This window comes from Monodon monoceros, unplaced genomic scaffold (assembly GCF_005190385.1).
Source record: "Monodon monoceros isolate NGI ecotype Baffin Bay Population unplaced genomic scaffold, NGI_Narwhal_1 Super_Scaffold_20, whole genome shotgun sequence".
NCBI lineage: Eukaryota > Metazoa > Chordata > Mammalia > Artiodactyla > Monodontidae > Monodon > Monodon monoceros.
The window spans coordinates 92,162,244-92,182,026 of record NW_021703777.1 but is presented as its reverse complement, the minus strand read 5'-3'; positions in this window follow the sequence as shown (position 1 = coordinate 92,182,026).

Sequence of the window (19,783 nt, the reverse complement as noted above, 5' to 3'; positions counted from 1 at the left end):
TGTTCTAACTTTCTAAAAGTTATCTATTATATATTGAACACAAATCTTCAGTTTCTTTTTATCCCTTGGTATTAGATAATTTCCAGATACTTCACAATTCTTCCTTTTAATAAATATTTACTGAGGACCTGCTATGTGTAGGCACTGTTATTGGTGCTAGATATACAGTGTTAACAGGACCGACAAGGTCTGAAGACACAGAGCTTACATTTTAGTGAGGGCAGACAAAACTATGCGAGTAGTGAACACAAATAAATCAAAGTGACAAGTATTGTGCAGAGAATTAAATAGGGTGACATCCTATGGAGTGACTGGGAGGCCAAAGGAGACTTCCCTGCAAGGTAACTAGCAAGCTATGCAAAGATTGGAGGGGTTCGGGCTAGCCAGCTTTTAACTCTAGGGAACAGCGTGCAAAAGACAAAACGTGCTCAAGAACTTCAGTGTGTGTTAGAGGAGCTTAACCAAGGCTTTTGTGGCAAAGTATAGTGTATGAGGAAGAGAGTAGCCCAAGACGTGGGTGGAAAGGAAAGCAAGGGGCAGATCACCCAAGACTTTGTGAGCGGGGAAAGAAGTTGGTTTCTATTTTAATTGTGATTGGAAAGTCATTAGAAGTTTTAAACAGGGCAAAGGGACCATGTTGTGTACATTATAAAAGGATCACTCCGGCTGCTGGGTTGAGAATAGATGGTGGGGAAGCCACAGCAGAATAAAGGCGACACCAGGGGGCTATAGTGATAGTTCTGGTGATGGTGGCTTGGAGTGGGATGGTAGTGATGGGAGGGAGTGAAATTAACATATTAGAGATATGTTTTGGAGGACTTGATGGATAGATTGGATATTGAATGTAAGGAAAGACAGGAGTCAAGGAAGACGTTTAAGTCTTTGGCTTGCACAATGGATGATGTTTCTGCTCCTTAAAGGGGCACACACATTGTCGTTTGTTTCTCTGTGTTAAAATATTCCAAGCGATATGGTTTACAAATGTATTTGACATATCACATGAAGGGTAGTTAGAAAGGAAGATGTTTACCATTATAGAGTTTATTCTATTTTTGTTAGAGTCCAAAAACATACACCTATCCTAAATTTATTTAACTAAAATTTTAAACACATTTTAGAATCTAAAGTAGCTGTTAGAGACAAGATGTTTATAGAATGCATTAGTATTTTCTTGATATTGTGACCTCATAGGCAGTATTTAACAAAGAAAAAAATTACACATTTTAGAAGTTATAAAATAATGTAAAAATTATGAAAAAATAAGTGGCAAAAGAAAAACATCTTGGGAAAATACTTCGATAGATAAAACTAATAAGAGATTAACATTCTTAATTTCTAATGATTCTTCCAAGTCCAAAAAAACCCCTGTGGCTCCTCGGTTGCATGCGCGCGCACGGCATTCTGGGAAGGCGTCTGCCCGGAAGCCGTTTCATTCGGCTCCTCTTCAGGAGAGCCGTTTCGGGCCGTGTGAAGGTCCGAGGGGTTGGTGGTGGTGTCGCCGGCGTTTACTTTGGCTGGTCGCGGGGCTGGTGGGAGCAGCCGCCCGAGAAACGCACCATGATTTTGACCGCAGAATTTTTGGATGAGTTAATTGGCTGGGACTGAAATCTCGCCCCGGCAAGAAGCGCAGCATCGCACGGTGGAACCACCAGCGGGTTTGTAAATATTACTTCTGTGGTTATTGTCCTGCGGAATTGTTCTTTAAAAAAAAAACAAAGAGGGGCTTCCCTGGTGGCGCAGTGGTTGAGAGTCCGCCTGCCGATGCAGGGGACGCGGGTTCGTGCCCCGGTCCGGGAAGATCCCACATGCCGCGGAGCGGCTGGGCCCGTGAGCCATGGCCGCTGAGCCTGCGCGTCCGGAGCCTGTGCTCTGCAACGGGAGAGGCCCCAAAGAAATCCTGACAAACTCCTTATTAGGAATATGAGCACAGAACATGAAAAGGCATTTCGTAAAAGGTCAACAGCATGAGAGAAAGCTCAATCACACCAGTAATCAAATCATTCAGTAATTAAAATAATAATAAGAAAATATTATAGTGGATAAGAGCACAAACTCTGGAACCGGAATTCCTGAGTTTGAAGACCTAGCTCTAACACTTACTAACTGGCTAACTTTGGGCAAGTAACTTAACCCATATTTGCTTGAGTTACCTTACCTGTAAGATGGGGTCATAGTAGTGTCTACCTCAAGGTTGTTTTGCATAGTAAATGGGTGTTAATAGAGGTATATTGCTTAGAACAGTTCCTAGGATGCAGTAATGGCTCTGTGAGTTTTTAGAAGTTCTTCTCCTTATTAGTGTCTTGTTATAACCTAGTCTCTAATTATTGTTAAATATTGATAAAATGACAATACTTAATATTGGCTAGGTGGGGAAAATGGGTATTTTCATACACTGTAGACGAGACTATAAGTTGATCCATTATTATTGGAAAGAAGTTTTCCAATATGTCTCAAAAGTCTAAAAATAAATAACATCTTTAATAAAGAAATTCTACTTTTGGGAACTCAGTCAATGGCCTCTGAAATTATGTGTTCATACTTATAATGGTAAAAAGTTAAAAACAGGTAAAGAAGTGATTTGAATATATGCATTTAATTTCACTCACTCAACTTCATTAAAACTGCAATAAAAAGGATATATTTTATTTAAGTAAAATTCACACATACAGAAATATATATATTTTAAAGTGTGTAATTTGATGAGTTTTGAGAAATATATATTACCTGTGCTACCAATCTCTCAATCGAAAACATTCCCATTCCCCTGGAAAGTTCTTTTATGCCCAATTCCAGTCAATTCCCACCTCCATAGGCTATACTTTTCACATTTCTTTCACCATAGATTAGTTTTGCTTGTTCTTGGAATTCATATAAATGGAATCATGCAGTATGGATTCTTTTGTGTCTGGCTTCTTTCATTCACTATAATTCTGAAAAACCTGTTCATACTGTTATACTAACATTTACTCCTCTTTATTCTTATACTCTCTGTTTCTTCATTGCTGAATAGTGTTCCATTTTTTGACTATACTAGAATTTATTTCCCTATTGGTGATGTTTTTGTTGTTTTTGACTATCATGAGTAATGTTATGAACACTTCTGTGCAAGACTTTTTGTGGTCATGGTTTTCATTTCTCTTGGGTAAATTCTTAGGAATCAGAGTGCTGGGTCATAGCATAAGTGTATGTTTAATGTTATAATAAGCTGCTAAACAGTTCTATAAAGTGATTGTACGATTTTATACTTTCACCAGCATGTATGTTGTCTAATGTGCATTGCTCCATTTCTTTGCTAACGTTTGGTATTGTCAGTTTTTAAATTTAAGCCATTCTATTAGGTGTGAAGGTGTATCTAACTATAGTTGTATTTTGCATTTCTCTGCTGACTGGTGATGCTGAGCACCTTTTTATGTGTTAATTGGCCATTTACACATCTTCTTTAGTGAAGTATTTATTCAGGACTTTTGCCCAATGTTGTAAAGATACTCTCCAGTAAGCCTTATGGTTTTAGCATACAGGTATACCTCATTTTATTGCATTTCAATTTGTTGCACTTTGCAGATTTTGCATTTTTTACAAATTGAAGGTTTGTGGCAATACTTCATTGAGTAAGCCTATCAGCATCATTTTTCCAACAGCATTTGCTCATTTCCTGTCTCTGTGTCACATTTTGGTAATTCTCACGTTAGTTCAAACTTTTTTATTATTATATTTGTTATAGTGATCTGTGATCAGTGATCTTCAGTGTTACTATTGTAATTGTTTTGGGGCATCATAAACTACACCCATATAAGATGGCAAATTTAGTGGATAAATGTGTGTGTTCTGACAGCTCCACTCACTGCCATTCGCCTGTCTCTCCCCTTCTCCTTGGGCATCTCCTGCGGTGGTCTGGAACCGAACCTGCAATATCTCTGAGGTGTACCTGTATACATTTAGGTTTATCATCTGTTTCAAATTAATTTTTGTGTATGATGTGAGATAGAGGTTGAGGTTCATATTTTCCATAGTTTTTCCTAGTTGTTTCAGCTCAATTTATTGAAAAGACTTTTCTTTCCCCATTGTTATCTTGGTGTCTTTATTGAAATTCAATGAAATGTACATGTACAGTTTTTTCCTAAACTCTACATTATGTTACATTAATCTCTTTATCCATTCTCATACTAAAGCTACAGTCTCGGTTACTGCAACCTTATAATAAGTCTTGAAATCAGTTTTGTGAATGGTCCACAGTTTCTTCTTTAAAATTGTGCTGACTATTCTAGATCCTTTGAATTTCTGTATAAATTTTATTAAAAAAATTTTTTTTATTTTTAAAATTTTTATGGGAGTATAGTTGCTTTACAATGTTGTGTTAGTTTCTACTGTACAGCAAAGTGAATCAGCTATACGTGTACGTATACCCCCTCTTTTTTGGATTTCCTTCTCATTTAGGTCACCACAGAGCATGGGGTAGAGTTCCCTGGGCTATATAGTAGGTTTTCATTAGTTATCTATTTTATACATAGTATCAATAGTGTATATATGTCAATCCCAATCCCCCAATTCATCCCACCCCTCTTTCCCCTTTGGTATCCATACGTTTGTTCTCTATGTCTATGGCACTATTTCTGCTTTGTAAATAAGATCGTCTATACCAATTTTTTCAGATTTCACATATATACGTTAATATACAGTATTTGTTTTTCTCTTTCTGACTTACTTCACTGTGTATGACAGTCTCCAGGTCCATCCATGTCTCTACATATGACCCAATTTCACTCCTTTTTATGGTTGAGTAATATTCCATTGTATTGTATATATGTACCACATATTCTTTATCCATTCCTCCTTTGATGGACATTTTAGGTTGTTTCCATGTCCTGGCTATTGTAAATAGCACTATAGTGAGCATTGGGATGCATGTGTCTTTTTGAATTATGATTTTCTCTGGGTATATGCCCAGTAGTGGGATTGCTGGGTCCCATGGTAGTTCTATTTTTAGTTTTTTAAGGAACCCCCATACTGTTTTCCATGGTGGCTGTATCAATTTACATTCCCACCAACAGTGAAAGAGGGTGCTCTTTTCTCCACACCCTTTCCAGCATTTATTGTTTGTAGATTTTGTGGTGATGGCCATTCTGACCAGTGTGAGGTGATACCTCATTGTAGTTTTGATTTGTCTTTCTCTAATGATTAGAGATGTTGAGAATCTTTTCATGTGATTGTTGGCAATATGTGTATCTTCTTTGGAGAAATGTCTGTTTAGGTCTTCTGCCCATTTTTGGATTGGGTTGTTTGTTTTTCTGATATTGAGCTGCATGAGCTGTTTGTATATTTTGGAGATTAATCCTTTGTCAGTTGATTTTGTTTGCAAATATTTTCTCCCATTCTGAGGGTAGTCTTTTTGTCTTGTTTATAGTTTCCTTTGCTGTGCAAAAGCTTTTAAGTTTCACTAGGTCCAATTTGTTTATTTTTATTCTCATTACTCTAGGAGGTGTGCCAAAAAAAGATTTTGCTGCAATTTATGTCATAGAGTGTTCTGCCTATGTTTTCCCCTAAGAGTTTTATAGTGTCTGGCCTTACATTTAGGTCTTTAATCCATTTTGAGTGTATTTTTGCATATGATGTTAGATAGTGTTCTAATTTCATTCTTTTACATGTAGCTGTCCAGTTTTCCCAGTACCACTTATTGAAGAGGCTGTCTTTGCTCCATTGTATATTCTGGCCTCCTTTGTCTAGATTAGGTGACCACAAGTGTGTGGGTTTATCTCTGGGCTTTCTATCCTGTTCCATGGAGCTGTATTTCTGTTTTTGTGCCAGTACCGTACTGTCTTGATTACAGTAGCTTTGTAGTAAGGTCTGAAGTCAGGGAGCCTGATTCCTCCAGCTCCGTTTTTTTTTCTCAAGATTGCTTTTGCTATTTGAGGTCTTCTGTGTATCCATACAAATTGTAAAATTTTTTGTTCTAGTTCTGTGAAAAATGCCATTGGTAATTTGATAGGGATTGCATTGAATCTGTAGATTGCTTTGGGTAGTAGAGTCATTTTCCCAATGTTGATTCCTCCAATCCAAGAACATGGTATATCTCTTTATCTGTTTGTGTTGTCTTTGATTTCTTTCATCAGTGTCTTATAGTTTTCTGTGTACAGGTCTTTTACCTCCTTAAGTAGGTTTATTCCTAGATATTTTATTCTTTTTGTTGCAGTGGTAAATGGGATTGTTTCCTTAATTTCTCTTTCTGATCTTTCATTGTTAGTGTATAGGAATGCAAGAGATTTCTGTGTATTAATTTTGTATCCTGTGACTTTACCAAATTCATTGTTTAGCTCTAGTAGTTTTCTGGGCCTGCCATGTACTCTTGATTCATAAAAGGTTGCTTGAGTGGACACTAAGCTGGATACAGTACCTGATCTCCTGCTTGTTTTTAATTAGGAATCAGATAATATTGAAGTGTGATCATAGATTATAAAGAGTTAAATTATTTTGCAAGCTTTTGCTATTCTATAGTCAAAATAAATCTGGTTTTTAGCCCTTTGTTTCTGGATAGAATAGTTTCTTTGTTGTAGAATAATTTATTAATCTGGAGTTGGTTTGTATTAAAACTGTTCTAATGTGATTATTACTGTCTAGAGAGGAGGGTAAGATAGTGAGATAAGGGTGTGTTGAGTTAAAAATAAGTTGAAGGGTAATATGTGATAGTGAAGTGAAAAGGATATTTGGTTGAATTGTAAAAACATGTTAAATGACTTGAGGCATTATTCAGATTAAGAAAGCCAGGTAGGTTTAAGAAGCTCAGAGAGCAAAAGCTTCTAATTACAGAAATATATCTACTGAAATAATGCTAATTTTTAGATAAATTAGGGTGCAAAGAAAGGGACTGCCTTGGTCTTAGCGTCACAGATAAATTAGCAGATATAGTAATTGATTAGTTTGACACTTATTAACTCATTCTTTTTTTTAAAAAATTAATTAATTAATTAATTTATTTTTGGCTGCTTGGGTCTTTATTGCTGTGCGTGGGCTTTCTCTCTAGCTGCAGTGAGCTGGGGCTACTCTTTGTTGCAGTGTGCAGGCTTTTCATTGCGGTGGCTTCTCTTATTGCAGAGCATGGGCTCTAGGTGCATGGGCTTCAGTAGTTGTGGCTCGTGGGCTCTAGAGCGCGGGCTCAGTAGTTGTGATGCACAGGCTTAGTTGCTCCTTGGCATGTGGGATCTTCCGGGACCAGGGCTCAACCGGTGTCCCCTGCATTGGCAGGTGGATTGTTAACCACTGTGCCACCAGGGAAGTCCCTCGTTCACTCATTCTTAACCAATCAGGCTGACATATTCTTTAGTCATATTTATGTTTAGTTTTTAAATGGAAATAATCCATTCACCATACAACTGAGACAATATAAATGCCCAGTCCCTGCAACTATCCTCCATTCCCATCTTTCAGACTTCCATCTTTCAGGCATGCCACCCTCTTGCTTTGTCTGGCTCTTTAATATTTGGATTAATATACTCAGGCTGTCCTTTTTTGATACTTTGTTTAGACTTCCTAGCATATTGGGCTACCCTGTTGGACCATTTAAAATGTATATTTATCCATCGAATTTTGTTTATTGCAAAAAAAAAATGAGAAAATAGGTGGAAGTGTAAAGAATGACACAAGGACGAATTGTAATCCCAGCTATGTAAAATAATTACCAATGTTAAATAATTACTAATATTTTACTGTATTTCATCAAATCTAAGACACCATTGACTAGAACGTCCACTATTTTACCACTGTGAAAGGAGAAATGCTGTCACACTATGACACACTACTTTCTATCATATTAAAAAGTTTATGCTTGTTGGAAAAATTCTTTTAGACTTGTTTAGATATAGACTTCTATTATGAACAGCTTTACAGCATATCTCAAAAAGAAAATATAAGAAAAACAAGTTGCTTAAAGTAGTTCTAAAACCTCTTCACATTCAGAGTCCAACAGTTCCATGTCACTTTTTGATTCAGAGTTGTCTATGTCTGTGTTTTTCCTAATGGTTTCATCCTCTGTGCTATCAAAAACATTGATGATGCAATTTGCATAAAAGAGAGTTCTCCAAGAGAACCTGCAAAGAGTTGTCTCCAAGATTTTCATCCAAGCTCATCTATTTACCCCTTCTTTTTAGCATTGAAACTGTCTTCTCACCAGTTTGGGGTGGGCACATGGTGGCCCAGTTAGAGACATTTCTGAGACTCCCTGGTGGTTTAGTGCTATGGCCTGAATGCCCGTGTCCCTCCAAAATTCATGTTGAAATCCTGACCCGCAAGGTGATGGTGTTAGTAGGTGAGGCCTTTGGTAGGTGATTAGGTCATGAAGGTGGAACTCTCTTGAATGGGATTATTGCCGGTATAAAAGAGATCGCCACAGAACTCCCTGACCCTTCTGCCACGTGAGGACACAAGGAGAATTCTCTGCAAACAAGAAGAGGGGCTTCATTCAAACATGTGGGTGCTACCATCTTGGACTTCCAGTATCCAGAACTGTGAGAAATAGATTTCTAATGTTTGTAAGCCATCCAGTCTGTGGTATTTTGTTATAGCAGCCTGAGCTGACTAAGAAACTTGTTATGACCATGTTCTGACTAGTAGGGTAGGAGAAGTGGTGTGTGCAACTTCTAGTTCAAATTCTTAAAAGGAAGCTGCTTACCTTCCACTTTCTTTTTCACCCTCTCCTTGGGATGAAAAGCAGACATGGTGATAGTGAGCCAGCTTTAATCATGTAGAAGATACCCTGGGGATAGTGGAACAACTAGGTAGAGAGATCTGGATTTTTTTTTAAAATTATTTTTATTTATTTATTTTTTGTGGTACGCGGGCTTCTCACTGTTGTGGCCTCTCCCGCTGTGGAGCACAGGCTCCGGACGCACAGGCTCAGCGGCCATGGCTCACGGGCCCAGCCGCTCCGCGGCATGTGGGGTCTTCCCAGACCGGGGCACGAACCCACATCCCCTGCATCGGCAGGTGGACTCCCAACCACTGTGCCACCAGGGAATCCCCCAAAGATCTGGATTTTTAGATTAATGTGTAGAGCAGAGCTGCCTACCTGCAAAGTGTGAACAGAAGCTCTCATGGGAGGGAAAAATAAACCTTCCATTTTGTATAAACCTGTTATTGTCAGAGCAGCCAAATTAATGTTCATGTTATATATACTGTTTTTTAAATTCCTTTTAAAATTTACTATCATATTGAAAAATACTTTTATTTATCATTAAAATTTTTAACGGCTAAGTAATATTCAAGGTATGGATATGTTATTATTTATTTAACTAAGCCCCTATCATTGGGCATTTAGTTTGTTCCAGTTTTTCTCTATTGTTAATAATAGTGGAATGAGAATTCTACTGCTATAAATCTTACACATGGTAAACACACACGTGTATGTGTATGTGCACACACAGACATCTCTGATTGTTTCCCTAAAATAAATTCCTATAAATAGAATTACTTGGTCAAAGGCCTTTCACATTTTTAAGATTCATGATCAAATTGACTGCCAGTATTTCTGCATTAATTTACCCTACCACTATAGATTGTACCATTAATTTACCCTACCACCATTCTCTCTCTATATATATACATATTCTCTACATTTGTAAAAATGTTGTTGAGGTATAATTTGCACAGAATAAATCTATGGATCTTAAGTGCTCAGTTCCATAAGTTTTAATATCATGTAACTGCTATACGCAAAAAAGGTATAGAACATTTCCATTACCTAGAAAGTTATATCGTGCCCCTTTCCTTAATCCCTATGCTGCAGAGGCAAGTACTGTTTTGACTTCTAATTTTGCCTATTTTTGAACTTCATATAGATGGAATCATACAGTAGGTATTCTTTCATTTCTAGCTTCTTTGTTTTCATTTTTGAGATTCATCCATGTTGTTGCAAATATCAGTAGTGTTCTGTTGTACGATGTTACTACATTGAAAAAATATCTGCTCTCCAGTTGATAAATATTTGTGTTGTTTCCAGGTTTGGGTAAAGAATATGACTTTTTGTGAACGTATGTTTTTCATTTAGTTTGTCTTGAGTAAATACCTAAAGTGGGATTACTGGGTCATAAGGCAGATGCGTATTTAACTTTTAAGGAAATTGACATGTAGCTCTCAAAAGTGGTTGTACAACTTTATGCTTCCACCAGCAGCAATGCGTGAGAGTTCTAGATGCTTGTTTTCCTGGCAAACAATTGTATTGTCAGTCTTTTAGATTTTAGCCATTCACGTGGCTGTGAGAATGTTAACTTTTGTTTTCCTTTTGACTAAGGATGTTGAGCTCCTTTGTATATGCTTATTGGCTATTCATTTATCTTCTGTAAAGGATTTGTTCATGTCTTTTGTCCATTTTTACAAATTGAGTTTTATTTTTTCTTTCTTTTTTTTTTTTTTTGTGGTACGCGGGCCTCTCACTGTTGTGGCCTCTCGCGCTGCGGAGCACAGGCTCCGGACACGCAGGCTCAGCGGCCATGGCTCACGGGCCTAGCCGCTCCGTGGCATGTGGGATCTTCCCGGACTGGGGCACGAACCCGTGTCCCCTGCATCGGCAGGCGGACTCTCAACCACTGTGCCACCAGGGAAGCCCTGAGTTTTCTTTTAATTATTGATTTATAGGAGTTCTTTATATGTTTTGGACAGAAGTTCTTTATCAGATATATGTGTTGTGAATTTTATTTTCTAGAGTGTAATTTTATAAGCAGAAATTTTAATTAGGAAAAAATATATCAATTTTTTTCTTTTGTACTTAGTTGTTTCTTGTGTATTCTGTGAAATTTTTACCTACTGCAAGGTTACAAAGACATTATCCTATGTTTTCTTCTAGGCTCTCTGGTTCTGATTTTTCCAATACAGTTTATGATTGGTCTCAAGTTAACTCTGTTATTGGAATGAGGTGGGTTTCAGGTTCATTTATTTTCTGATTTTTGCCAATATGATAAGTATATATGATAAGTATATATTTTATTATTGTTTTATGCCCTAATGAACTCTTGACTTTGAATATTTTCCCGAGTTTCCATGTTCCTACAGTTTTGAGTAAGAGCTATTCCAGTAGCCAACCCTGAAGGGCTAACTTTTTGACTTCAGTAAAAAAATCTTATTTTTTTTTTTGAGAGATGTGAAATTACCTTAGCAGGACTGATCTAGTGACATCTGTGTCAGTCAGGATTAGAAAATACCCAGAATAGGGGCTTCCCTGGTGGCACAGTGGTTGGGGGTCCGCCTGCCAATGCAGGAGATGCGGGTTCGTGCTCCGGTCTGGGAGGATCTCACGTGCCGCGGAGCGGCTGCGCCCGTGGGCCATGGCCGCTGGGCCTGCGCGTCCGGAGCCTGTTGCTCCGCAGCGGGAGAGGCCACAACAGTGAGAGGCCCGCGTACCGCAAAAAAAAAAAAAAAAAAAGAAAAGAAAATACCCAGAATAATTATTGGCAACCATCAGTCTACTTTAAATTAGTTAGGATTTAGACTGATTTATGAAGCATTAAGATGGCCATATTTCTATGATGTTGCTCAACTGGAAGAGGTTGAATTGTTCAACATGGGTTAACACATAGGAAATGACTAATTATACCAAATACTTAGAATAGTATAATAACTGTTATATCAGTAAAACATGAGCTCTGCTTCCTAGGGAAATAAAAGAAACTGGTTTTAAATATGTTTGATATAAAAGAGAACAGAGAATACATTTCAAGGAAGAAGCTTATGCTGATAAGTTAAACCAAATTGCTTTGGTGATTTTGCCCTTAGATGTTATGACCTACAGAAAATAGGAGCCGTGAACCTGATGTCGAAATCTGAGTTCCTCAGAGAAGCGCAAGTCTCAGCCCCACTGAGTTTTTCAGGGATTATCCTACACATAGATAGATGAGCTAGAGCTCTAAGGAGAGTAGAACATTCACATTCATTTTGGAGGGTTAATGTCTGAGAAAATTGACTAGCTAAACAGCTATAATTCCAATAGAGAGTACATTTACATTTTCTAATAATACAATTACTGTAATTCTTTATGTCACATAAATCTTTTCCACAGACTTTCACATATTTGGCTTCCATAAACTCCATTACAACTATAAATTGAGCTCAAATCTTCCTTTTTGCTGATATTTTTCTATCAGTTAACTTCTTCCCATGACCTCTAGTAGTGATGTTGTGTCATTTGAACTTAGAACCTTAAATAATTTTTATTCCATTCTCTCCATCTTCTTTTCTGACAAATGATAAGTCTTATTATTTAATTATCTAAAAATATTTCTCGCACATACTCTATTATTATAGTTTGTATTTTGTAACTCACCACATCTTAATTTCTTATTTTCTATTTGGTGTCTAAAAAATAAGGCCAGACTCAATACAAAGGCAAGTAATTGCCACAGGAGAGCATTGTCATAATTTCCCCCAAGGAACTCCATCTTGTTAACTGTTTAAAATTGCTGAGAACATTTTTCTTAAGGGATTTAGCATTTATTTTTTCCAGTACTTTTATGCTGCTAAAAAACTATTTTATATATTGAGTGAGTTCCAGTAGTATCTGTGACAGCCGTTCTGTCAAAACACTTGAAAAGTATGTTCACTTATCATGGAAATTTTGAAAGCCTCTGTCCCTTCAAAAATGTATGTTTTGCTTTGAAAGCTACGCAAAACAGCTTAAATTTTGGAACAGCATTGGGAGCAATCCTCAGAGAAAGCATTTTAGTTTTCTAATTAGAGAATACAGGACAGTGTTACAGGAACCAGTCTAGAAAACATCACTTTATCTAAAACAATTCTAATAACACCTTCTAGAAGGTTCTCTGCAACAGCAAAGATTTATTTTTCAGCATCGCCTTAACAATGTATCAGCAGCTTAAAGAACTGCAGTGCCATGAATGCAAGGCGTTGAAGATCCAAATCCTCTGAGTTGATCCTTTCTGACAGAGGAGAAAGGCCAATAAGCCAACCCCAAATGGTATAATCAGGAGAAGTGCATAATTAAAAGCCATCTGCATGTCTTGTGTGCCCCTTTCTGTATGTGAAATAAGGGCCAGCACTATGTGAGTACTTAAAAGCTCCTTTCAAAAAATTTAAAATCCTTATTGAGAAGTTATCCTACAGTGCAGAGAATAAAACAAACCAAAGTATTCATGACCAGCCCCTCCCACTTCTTATTTTCTTACAATATGTGTGAGTGACTTACAATCAAATTAACATAATGCCATACCACCAACACTAGAAATGTTTATTGTAGATTTAAAAATATTCTGTTTCATGAAAAGAAGTTAGGTCGTGGGAGCTAAGAAAATAACGTTGTTTTGTGTCTCCATAAAGATTACAGTCCAGAGTTCATTCTGGATTCCAGTGGAGGCTGTGCTCTACTCCCACAAACAAATGCTAGTTACTAAGCCCTCAGATTCAGAAGTTTTACTTTTTCTTCTTTAGGATGGACTTTCTAAGCAGATATTTCATATGTTTTCTTTAGTAGGAATTAATTGGTAAAGGAGCCTATTCAATAGTTCTTGTAAGAGGATTGAGTCATAACTAGGTGATGCTCCTTTTAATCCCATTTAATTTTAGAAGATTTGTTCATCCTACACAGATCATCAGCACCATCCAATAACACATTTTCTTTTTGTGGTTCTATGGTTTGGGATGTTATATAAGGGAAATCTGAATTGCCATAGAGGAGAAATTGGTCTTGATGCCCTTATAAATCCCTTTTTTTTGGATTTTTTTTTTTTTTTTTTTTTTTGCGGTACGAGGGCCTCTCACTGCTGTGGCCTCTCCCGTTGCGGAGCACAGGCTCCAGATGCGCAGGCTCAGTGGCCATGGCCCATGGGCCTAGCCGCTCCGTGGCATGTGGGATCTTCCTGGACCGGGGCACGAACCCGCGTCCCCTGCATCGGCAGGCGGACCCTCAACTACTGTGCCACCAGGGAAGCCCTATTTTTAGTTTTTTAAGGAACCTCTGTACTGTTCACCATAATGGCTGTATCAATTTACATTCCCACCAACAGTGCAAGAGGGTTCCCCTTTATCCACACCCTCTCCAGCATTTGTTGTTTGTAGATTTTCTGAGGATGCCCATTCTAACTGGTGTGAGGTGATACCTCATTGTAGTTTTGATTTGCATTTCTTGAATAATTAGTGATGTTGAGCAGCTTTTTATGTGCTTCTTGGCCATCTGTATGTCTTCTTTGGAGAAATGTCTATTTAGGTCTGCCCATTTTTTGATTGGGTTGTTTGTTTTTTTAATATTTCATGAGCTGTTTATATATTTTGGAGATGAATCCTTTGTCCGTTGATTCGTTTGCAAATATTTTCTCCCATTCTGAGGGTTGTCTTTTTGTCTTATTTATGGTTTCCTTTGCTGTGCAAAAGCTTTTAAGTTTCATTAGGTCACATTTGTTTATTTTTGTTTTTATTTCCATTACTCTAGGAGGTGGATCAAAAAAGATCTTGCTGTGATTTATGTCAGAGTGTTCTTCCTATGTTTTCTTCAAGAGTTTTATAGTGTCTGGTCTTACATTTAGGTCTCTAATCCATTTTGAGTTTATTTTTGTGTATGGTGTTAGGGAGTGTTCTATTCATTCTTTTACATGTAGCTGTCCATTTTTCCCAGCACCACTTATTGAAGAGGCTGTCTTTTCTCGATTGTATATCCTTGCCTCCTTTGTCATAGATTAGTTGACCATAGGTGGGTGGGTTTTACTTCTGGGCTTTTCTCTCCTGTTCCATTGATCTATATTTCTGTTTTTGTGCCAGTACCATATTGTCTTGATTACTGTAGCTTTATAGTATGGTCTGAAGTCAGGGAGTCTGATTCCTCCAGCTCTGCTTTTTTCCCTCAAGACTGCTTTGGCTATTCAGGGTCTTTTGTGTCTCCATACAAATTTTAAGATTTTTTTGTGCTAGTTCTCTGAAAAATGCCCTTGGTAGTTTGATAGGGATTGCACTGAATCTGTAGATTGCTTTGGGTAGTCATTTTCACAATATTGATTCTTCCAATCCAAGAACATGGTATATCTCTCCATCTGTTGGTGTCATCTTTAATTTCTTTCATCAGTGTCTTATAGTTTTCGGCATACAGGTCTTTTGTCTCCCTAGGTAGGTTTATTCCTAGATATTTTATTCTTTTGTTGCAGTGGTAAATGGGAGTGTTTCCTTAATTTCTCTTTCAGATTTTTCATCATTATTATAGAGGAATGCAAGAGATTTCTGTGCATTAATTTTGTATACTGCAACTTTACCAGATTCATTGATTAGCTCTAGTAGTTTTCTGGTGGCATCTTTAGGATTCTCTATGTATAGTATCATGTCATCTGCCAACAGTGACAGTTTTACTTCTTCTTTTCCAATTTGGATTCCTTTTATTTATTTCTCTTCTCTGATTGCCGTAGTGAGGACTTCCAAAACTATATTGAATAATAGTGGTTAGAGTGGACATCCTTGTCTTTTTCCTGGTCTTAGAGGAAATGCTTTCAGTTTATCACTGTTGAGTATGATGTTAGCTGTGGGTTTGTCATATATGGCCTTTATTATGTTGCAGTAGGTTTCCTCCATGCCCACTTTCTGGAGTGTTTTTATCATAAATGGGTGTTGAATTTTGTCAAAAGCTTTTTCTGCATCTCTGAGATGATCATATGGTTTTTCTTCTTCATTTTGTTAATATGGTTTATCACATTGATTGATTTGTGTATATTGAAGAATCCTTGCATCCCTGGGATAAATCCCACTTGATCATGGTGTATGATCCTTTTACTGTGTTGGTGGATTCTGTTTGCTAGTACTTCGTTGAGGATTTTTGCATCTATATTCATCCATGGTATTGGTCTATAATTTTCTTTTTCTGTAGTATCTCTGTCTGGATTAGTATCTGGGTGATGGTGGCCTCATAGAATGAGTTTGGGAGTGTTCCTTCCTCTGCAATTTTTTGGAAGAATTTGAGAAGGATGGGTGTTAGCTCTTCTCTAAATGTTTGATAGAATTCACCTGTGAAGCCATCTGGTCCTGGACTTGTGTTTGTTGGAAGATTTTTAATCACAGTTTCAATTTCAATAATTGTGATTGGTCTGTTCATATTTTCTGTTTCTTCCTGGTTCAGTCTTGGACGTTGTGCATTTCTAAGAATTTGTCCATTTCTTCCAGGTTGTCCATTTTATTGGCATAGAGTTTCTTGTAGTAGTCTCTTAGGATGCTTTGTATTTATGCAGTGTCTGTTGTAACTTCTCCATTTCATTTCTAATTTTATTGATTTGAGTCCTCTCCCTCTTTTTTTTTGATGAGTCTGGCTGATGGTTTATCAATTTTGCTTATCTTCTCAAAGATCCAGCTTTTAGTTTTATTGATCTTTGCTATTGTTTTCTTTGTTTCTATTTCATTTATTTCTGCTCTGATCTTTATGATTTCTTTCCTTCTGCTAACTTTGGGTTTTGTTTATTCTTCTTTCTCTAGTTCCTTTAGGTGTAAGGTTAGGTTTTTTATTTTTGAGTTTTCTTGTTTCTTGAGATAGGCTTGTATAGCTATAAACTTCCCTCTTAGAACTGCTTTTGCTGCATGCTATAGGTTTTGGATCATCGTGTTTTCATTGTCATTTGTCTCTAGGTATTTTTTGATTTCCTCTTTGATTTCTCCACTAAATGATCTCTTGGTCATTTAGTAACGTATTGTTTAGCCTCCATGCATTTGTGTTTTTAATTTTTTTCCCTGTAATAGATTTCTAATCTCATAGCGTTGTGGTTAGAAAAGATGCTTGATATGATTTCAATTTTCTTAAATTTACTGAGGCTTGATTTGTCACCCAAAATGTGATCTATCCAGGAGAATGAGAAGAAAGTGTAAGCTGCTGTTTTTGGATGGAATATCTTATAAATATCAATTAAATCTATGTGGTGTATCGTGTCATTTAAAGTTTTTGTTTATTTATTTATTTTCATTTTGGGTGATCTGTCCATTGGTGTGAGGTGTTGAAGTCCCCCACTATTATTGTGTTACTGTCAATTTCCTCTTTTATAGTTGTTAGTAGTTGCCTTATGTATTGAGATGCTCCTGTGTTGGGTGCATATATATTTATAATTGTTATTTCTTATCCTTGGATTGATCCCTTGATCATTATGTAGTGTTCTTCCTTGTCTCTTGTAACATTCTTTATTTTAAAGTCTATTTTATCTGATACGAGTATTGCTACTTCAGCTTTCTTTTGATTTCCCTTTGCATGGAATATCTTTTTCCATCCCCTCACTTTCAGTCTGTATGTGTCCCTAGGTCTGAAGTGGGTCTCTTGTAGGCAGCATATATATGGGTCTTGTTTTTATATCCATTCAGCAAGCCTTTGTCTTTTGGTTGGAGCATTTAATCCATTCACATTTAAGGTAAGTATCGATATGTATGTTCCTATGACCATTTTCTTAATTGTTTTGCCTGTGTTTTTGTAGGTCCTTTTCTTCTCTTGTGTTTCCTACTTAGAGAAGTTCCTTTAGCATTTGTTGTAGAGCTGGTTTGGTGGTGCTGAATTCTCTTAGCTTTTGCTTGTCTGGAAAGCTTTTGATTTCTCCATCGAATCTGAATGAGAGCCTTGCCGGGTAGACTAATCTTGGTTGTAGGTTCTTCCCTTTCATCACTTTAAGTATATCATGCCACTCCCATCTGGCTTGTAGGGTTTCTGCTGAGAAATCAGCTGTTAACCTTATGGGAGTTCCCTTGTATCTTATCTGTCATTTTTTCCTTGCTGCTTTCAATAATTTTTCTTTGTCTTTAAATTTTGCCAGTTTGTTTATTATGTATCTCGGAATGTATCTCCTTGGGTTTATCCTGTATGGGACTCTCTGCACTTCCTGGACTTGGGTGGCTATTTGCTTTCCCATGTTAGGGAAGTTTTTGACTATAATCTCTTCAAATATTTTCTCTGGTCCTTTCTCTCTCTCTTCTCCTTCTGGGACCCCTATAATGTGAATGTTGTTGTGTTTAATGTTGTCCCAGAGGTCTCTTAGACTGTCTTCATGTCTTTTCATTCTTTTTTCTTTATTCTGTTCTGTAGCAGTGAATTCCACCATTCTATCTTCCAAGTCACTTATCCGTTCTTCTGCCTCAGTTATTCTGCTAATGATTCCTTCTAGTGTATTTTTCATTTCAGTTATTGTATTGTTCATCTCTGTTTGTTTGTTCTTTTATTCTTCTAGGTCTTTGTTAAACATTTCTTGCATCTTCTCGATCTTTGGCTCCATTATTTTTCTGAGGTCCTGGATCACTTCACTATCATTATTCTGAATTCTTTTTCTGGAATGTTGCCTATCTCCACTTCATTTAGTTGTTTTTCTGTGGTTTTATCTTGTTCCTTCATCTGGTACATAGCCCTCTGCTTTTTCATCTTGTCTATCCTTCTGTGAATGTGGTTTTTGTTCTACAGGCTGCAGGATTGTAGTTCTTCTTACTTCTGCTGTCTGCTCTGTGGTGGATGAGCCTATGTAAGAGGCTTGTGCAAGTTTCGTGTTGGGAGAGACTGGTAGTGGGTAGAGCTGGCTGTTGCTCTGGTGGGCAGAGCTCAGTAAAACTTTAATCTGCTTGACAGGTGATGGGTGGGACTGGGTTCCCTCCCTGTTGGTTTTTTGCCTGAGGTAACCCAACACTAGAGCCTGCGGGCTCTTTGGTGGGGCTAATGGAGGACTCTGGGAGGGCTCACGCCAATCAGTACTTCCCAGAACTTCTGCTGCCAGTGTCCTTGTCCTCATGGTGAGCCACAGCCATCCCCAGCCTCTGCAGGAGACCCTGCAACACTAGCAGCTAGGTGTGGTTCAGTCTCCCCTGGGGTCACTGCTCCTTCCCCTGGGTCCCGATGCGTACACTACTTTGTGTGTGCCTTCCAAGAGTGGAGTCTCTGTTTCCCCCAGCCCTGTCAGAGTCCTGCAATCAAATCCCGCTAGCCTTCAAAGTCTGATTCTCTAGGAATCCCTCCTCCCGTTGGGAAACCTGACGTGGGGCTCAGAACCTTCACTCCAGTGGGTGGACTTCTGTGGTATAAGTGTTCTCCAGTTTGTGAGTCACCCACCCAGCAGTTATGGGATTTGATTTTATTGTGATTGCGCCACTCTTACCATCTCATTTTGGCTTCTCCTTTGTCTTTGGATGTGGGGTATCTTTTTTGGTGAGTTCCAGTGTCTTCCTGTCGATGATTGTTCAGCAGTTAGTTGTGATTCTGGTGTTCTTGCACGAGGGAGTGAGAGCACGTCCTTCTACTCTGCCACCTTCGTTCAGGCTCCTAAGTCCCTTCTAACTCTTAGATTCCATAAGTTTATGAGTTTCGGTTTTAGACTGCTGTATATCAACAGTCAGTGAAAATATGTAGGTTTATTATGTAAATTGATGTAAGAATATTCAAAGATCAGAATTTTTAATATGTTTATATTTTAAAAATTGTTTTAAATGCTTTTGCTTCCTACATATCACATGTATAGAATTTATATCATTACTGTTTACTCTGTTTTTTCTCATGACACAGAATTCTTTCTTTTGAGATTTCAAGCCTAACTTCTTCTCAGAGCTTCAATTTAATACGTCTTTCCAAATGTAACTGGTATTTTCAGGTTGGAATATAGTAATTGATATTCCCAAATTCAACAATTCTGAATTCCCAAAGGTTTGTATATTAGCAGAAAGACTCTCCAGTCTTTCTTTGGAGACTCTCTATTGATATGCCCTTTAATCCCCATGGGCTTAGTGGAGCCTAACTGGTCATTTCTGGTTGTTTTTTAATCACTCACAAATGCAGCCAGAATTCAGTCTGTTTGATTCTTTTGAGGTCAGAGGG